The sequence below is a fragment of the Mauremys reevesii genome, linkage group 15 (genome assembly GCF_016161935.1).
Source record: "Mauremys reevesii isolate NIE-2019 linkage group 15, ASM1616193v1, whole genome shotgun sequence".
Classification (NCBI taxonomy): domain Eukaryota; kingdom Metazoa; phylum Chordata; order Testudines; family Geoemydidae; genus Mauremys; species Mauremys reevesii.
In genome coordinates this window covers 32007556-32013432 of record NC_052637.1, presented here as the reverse complement: position 1 = coordinate 32013432, position 5877 = coordinate 32007556, and the positions used below count along the sequence as shown (strand labels likewise).

Here is a 5877-nt window from a genome sequence, read left to right as displayed (position 1 = left end):
CTTCGCTGCGAGCGAGCGAGCGCGCCAGCCCGCCCGCGAGCCCGCCCGCGCTGCGGACGGCGGGCGCGAGCGCGCTCCGCGGCGGCGGCCGGCGGGCGCGAGCACGCTGGGGGGGGATTGGGGAAAGGGGGTGGGGGGGGTGCATGTGATTCCTCCCCCAAGGCCTTAAAGGGGCCGGCGAGTCCTGCCCGGGATCAGGCACGGCCGGGGGGGGGGGGAGGGGCCGTGTGAGCCACTCGCTGGCCCAGGGCGAGTCAGGGGCTGGCCCAGGCGGGGCTCGCTGGCCGGGACTCTCCCCCGCAGCCGGGCTGGAGCCATGGCGAGTAACGCGCCCAGGGGGGCGACAGCCACGTGGCGGTGCCGTGGTTCACCCCCAGGGTGAAACAGCTCCCAGCGCTCCAGGGCAGGCACAGGGCGAGGCCACCCAGCCACGCTCCCCTGCCTGCTCCTTGCAGGGCTCCGGAGCTGCAGGGTGTCTTAGCCCCATAGGGGCTGGAACGGGGGGCTGCTGCCCCCCCCCCGGCTGGAAGTGGTTTCCATCATATACAGGGTTTACAGTTTGGTTCCGTGGCTCCCAGCACCCCCACTGTATAAACTGTTCTGACACCCCTGCGTAGCCCCCCTTTGAGACGTGTGTATTCCTTATTGGCTAGAGGGGCATCTAATTGCACCTGCAAAATAGGATCTGTGTGTGATGCTTTCTGCATTTGCTCTTCCTCTGCTTATTCCTCCCTGGCCTCTTTTTAGTAACATCTGCAGGCTATGGCTTGTGTGGAAAGGTCACTGACCTCCATCCCACCTACCTCGCTCCACTAGCTCTAGTGGCATTTACAGAATAGGGTTTTATAGCCAAAGGTCTGTAGGATGTGAATTCAGTTCCCTTATGCCCCCTATATGTGGCTTGGTTTAGCTGTGTACACATGTGATTACAGACTGCTGCATGTGATTGTAGGGACTAACTCACCAGCATGGCAGATGCTACAGACAGTAACAAACTCGGGCTGCTGTTTCCACAGTCCCTGCCATGCTTTTGGTTTGAGTATGGTGGGTCCTTAAGGTGGCCCCATATTTGTAGTAGTACAAGTCCCTACATACCATGTGTCCTATAACTTAACAAAAATGTCACAACACAGCTCCCCCGCCCCATCTCACATGCAAGTGCTTCTCTGATCTCTTTCCCATCCCTGCTTCCTCTTTATCTCTATTAATATATTTAGACTTTAACTGACCTTGACTGGACACAAACTGGAAGTGGAAGGTTCCCTACCACAGCCCTCCCCCCCCCCCAACCACCAAGCCAGACACTCACTTTTCATGTGTTGTGTGATGACACTAGAAATTAAATATTTAGAATCTCACTTTTCCTCACTAGAGCAAACCCAACTGGAGCTTAGTTCTGACCTCCCTGGAAGGGGTAAGTGGATTCAAGTTTGTCCAAAATGAGCCAGGTCTCAGCTTAGTGAGGAATCCCTTCTCAGGGGGTGGTTCTTCCATTGGGAAACACACTACAGATCACCACACACAGTTTTCTGTGCTTGGAATAAAAAGCCCAGCATAACATGGATTTTTACAGATCAGTAGAAATCTTAAAGCTGAATCATCCCCTCTACGTTTAGCCCCTGGAAGGATGAAACGGGTCTAGGTAACGGCCAAGATTGACTGTGATTATGTAACACGGGGAGAGAAACTGGAGCAGCAGCATCTCCCCCGTGAGGCGGGGGGAGCTCCTTTATGGGAGCAATGAGTTCCAAGGGGGATGGAGCTGCTGTATATGGTATCATCCCCCTCCCTGCCATCCCAGGGCAGTACCTGTGCACTTCTTCACCCATTGCTGACACTGGCAGCCCTTACTTCCTTGCAAACCTACTCCATGCCTTCTACCCCCTCTGATGGGGTGGGTATGTACACTCCTGGGTGAGGGGCAATGCAAATGTGGCTCCTAAGGGAGCTATGCTGCCAGAGGAGGAGGCAAATAAGGACCAACACAGGGGGATGGGTCCTCTGCATGGATTTTCCAATCCCAGATTGGTGGCCTGAGAGATATGGGATTTTTCTGCAGATCTTTGGATACCTGTGGGATTGGAGGGCCGCTCTGTTCCTCCACAGTAATAATGACCAATGAGCAGTGTTGACTGCAAGTTAGGTCAGGGAGTCAAATTCCTGGCTCCATTCCAGATTCTGCTCCTTGCTGGAACACTCTGTCAGAAGCTCCTGAAGCGAACAGTTCCAGTCTGGGTAGATCTCCCATGAGCTTTTACTTAGCAGGGCATGGATTGGTCCTCAACCACTCTGAGGCCAAATGCTGCAAGAGGCTTTGTCAAAGTTGTTCCTTAACAGGAAAAATAAAGCACAGGAGTAGTGAAGACCGTGTCAGAGGAGGTGTTGATGAACAGCAGGTAAGGGAATAATTGGAAAAAATTGACCGTCTACCAATCAGCACATCTGTCTAAGAAGCATACCAAGCCCTTTAGGGAATTAGCTAATGAACCTACTGAACTTTAGTTCAGCAAGACACCCAGCTAGTGGCAATTAATTTTGAAAAGTCACAAAACCCTAATCACAACCTTTTGCAGAAACATGTGCAAATGGCCAAAACCCACAGAAATATTCATGAGAAGCAGCTTGTACAACATAGAACAAATCACAGCGTTTAGATCCAGTGGGCTGGATTCTCCTCTCAGTCCCATCACCTTTATATCAGGGTTAATGCCACTGAAGTAACTCCCAGTTTACGTTGATGTAGACGCAAGCAGGATTTGACTCGCAGTGTCTGAGTCCATAGCAGGATGGCTTCAAGGCCAAAGGGGCAGACATGACATCAGGGAAGCGGCAGAGCACTACACCCTCCACAGGAGAAGAAGCCCAGAGCATAAAATGATGCAGAGTCTTCATGTCTCTAAGGAACCCAAGACGCCACTTGTTAAAATGTGTACCAGCCCTCCTACAGCCATTGATCCTGTTTGCACTGTGCATTAGAGAAGCAAGGAGAGTAGGGATCAGAAGTGAACGGAGCATCGACTTGTGACTGGATTCTTGCAACAATCCCCGTTGCATACCAGCACCCTCTGCTTGCTGTGTAGTTAGTTCTGCCTTATTTGCACATTGCAGCCTAGATGCTATGGTGATAAGCATATTAGATAGCAAGACATTCAGGCATCTCCACCATGGTTTCTGACATTGGCATTCACTTTCCTCTGCTGTCTGCTCGAGCACTTGGCCCATAAACAATTTACTGGGCGGGTACAAGATCACTGGGGAAAAATATACATGCGTGAGAATGAGATAGATTTGGAGCTGGCTATACCTGATGAATCCTGCAGCTGATTTGGGTGCTTGTTGTTTACTGTATGCATTGTGTTAATTCTCTGTCAGGTTTTCCGGGAAATGTCCCCAGGAAGTGGGATGGTGCCTGATAGTCACCGCTCTTGGCAAACAATGAAGAGATTCACATTGGTCCCCTGCACAGCCTGCCAGACAAGCTTTGCCCAGGAGAGAGTTCAACCCCTGTGAGGCAGGGGGAAGAGAATGAAAAGCCTTACAAGGGTTTAAAGATACAGACCCTCTCTTGAGAAGGGCAGGCAATTAATGGGGAAACTGAGTCAGACAATTGGGGAGCAATCTGCCCCCCAGACTTTAAAGGCTAGGGGTAAAATAAGCCTACCTAAACCTTCAGGTAAGAGATGCAGACAGACTTTTATTGTTTTTAAAAGCCCTTTTCTCATGTTATGCCACTGTTAAGATTAACCCCTATGTTGTGTTAAGAAGGCGGTTTTGGGTCACAGCTCCCCAAGGGGAAGAACCACAGGTAGCCAAACCCATTCAGACTTGCTAAGCAATCGCAGTCCCCTACACAGAGGGCTGGGCCCAGGCTGAGTGCGAGAATCACAGGATTCTGCCCCAGAAAAGTAAAGACTCATGGCCCAAGACCTGGCAGGGGGCACTCAGAAGGGGTGGGGCCCAGCAACAGAAGCCAGGAGCTGTTGCAAAGCTAGTCCCAGTTGTGGGAACTGAGCGCTGACAAGTCTGGCCCACATGAAACAAGAACCAAACCCTCCCGGGGGTTTCAGGTTTACTTACCAGATTTTCCTTTTCTATTATACCCAGTGTTACACAAAGCAGCAAAATCTCTCATCACAAACCCTTGGTACAATTTAACAGTCTATAAACAGTAAACAAGGATATTCTGCACCAGTGCACAGCTCATGTTCCCAGCACTCCCTCACCTCCATTCTGATTAGCAGACACCTGTTGCTTTGTTTCTGAAAGGAGCCCCCGGTACCTTAAAGGGTTTGATTCTAAGTAGCTCGGCTGCAGCTGATGTATTCAGGTGCACATGGACAGCTTGGCTTTAACCCCCATATCTTTCCACCATCAGCGGGTGGGGCTCTTTTCCCTATGAGAATTACTGGGGTGGATCATTGCTGTAGGGTACGGCTTTCATTATGCTGACAGACCTGTCCTCCTGCTTACAAATACTTGCTGATTTATGGTTATGCTTCTCTGGTATCCTGCAGCAGCAGGCTGTCTCCAAGGCTAACGTATGGAGACAAGCCCAGACAAGCTTGGTTTGAGAATAATTATGTCAAACAAAAGCCAGTCTCAGAGGTGTTATGGTAGGGTTGTTAAGACCCTAGAAGCCAGGCAGGGGGAGGGGGGAAGGGTGCCGTTAAGAGAACCCCTTTGGAAGGAGCTATTTCCAGGGGAGAAGGGAAAGGAGAGGATGGTAAAGCACAGATCAGAGAGAGCAGCTCTAGGAGAGGTGATGTAACGTGTAACCAGTCACCTCAGGAGCCCAGCTGGGTTGCTGGGCAAATGAAGAACTCTCTTCCCTGGGACTGGGAGAGAGCTTGGAGGAATGCAGAGAACCGGACGCGAGGCTCACGGCCCCATACAAAAGCTTGCAGCTGGGAGCTCCAAAGAGGAGTCGCTCTTGTCTTATCTTCAGGTTTCTTAAGCAATACTCTGTGGCACAGGTTGGGGGCAGTCTTAAAGGTGTTTGCACAGCCCATGCCTGGGCCTATTGAAGTCACTTGTAGCTTCCCCCACCCCTGACTTCCGTGGGAACAGGATCGGAGCCCATGTTAGGCCTGTTCCTGTTTATCCAACTTCACCGTGTGCTTTCCTCTGTACTGTGCCAATCCTCTGCTTTGCTTCAGAGCCGGAGCTGTAGGCTGGGGACTCACCACCCTCAATTAGCCCCTTGGAGAGACACAGACTGGGCTCTGACCTGGGGCAAGCTGAGTCAGGAGAGGGCTAATGTGTATCCTGATTAGGGCAAGGGAGCCTGCTGTCTCCTACTGTGAGGGGGTGCAGTGATGGGGCTGGTGAAAGCATGCATGAGAAGCTGGCTTTGTTACAGATGGGGGCCTGATCCTCTGCTGCCCTGCCCCAATGCAGTAATTTGCACCAGAGCAAAGCGGGTATAAAAGGCTACAAATCCTCCTTGTAATGCTCCCTTATTTTTGTTACAGAGTTCAGGCAACAGATAATCTCCCCATGCTGCAAGTTCAACTGCTGCCTCTGAATATGTAGGTAGCAGCAGGGGGCAGCAGAGATTCCTCTGCCTGCAGAACCAAGCTGTCTGAGGGCCCTGGTTTGCCGGTGAATCAGACTTTTCCAGCACTCTGATTTGCACTCAGATCAATAGGTTTGTCCCCACTGATGCCTACCACATTCCCGGACATTTTGGAATCGATCAGCTTTGGCATTCCAAAGCTGTTGCAAAACGAACAGAGAAATGCTGTTAGAACTTGCCTCTCATGGCCCCCTTTTACACACAGAGCAACTGAGTTGCAGAGAGGTGCAGCGACTTGCCCAAGAGGTTAGAATTCAGGGGTTTACAGTCCCATGTGTAATTCCTAGACAGTGATGCCTCTA

The 5877-nt window shown here is 51.3% G+C and overlaps 1 long non-coding RNA gene across 1 annotated transcript; it reads right to left on the bottom strand.

Annotated features, from left to right (window-relative positions):
• Positions 1-652: 652 nt before the first annotated feature.
• Positions 653-4217, bottom strand: LOC120383613. The gene is made up of 2 exons (XR_005588493.1): positions 4078-4217; positions 653-3251 (listed from the first exon to the last, which is right to left on the bottom strand). It is a non-coding gene; the product is annotated as an uncharacterized LOC120383613 (long non-coding RNA).
• Between the last annotated feature and the right edge of the window lie 1660 nt (positions 4218-5877).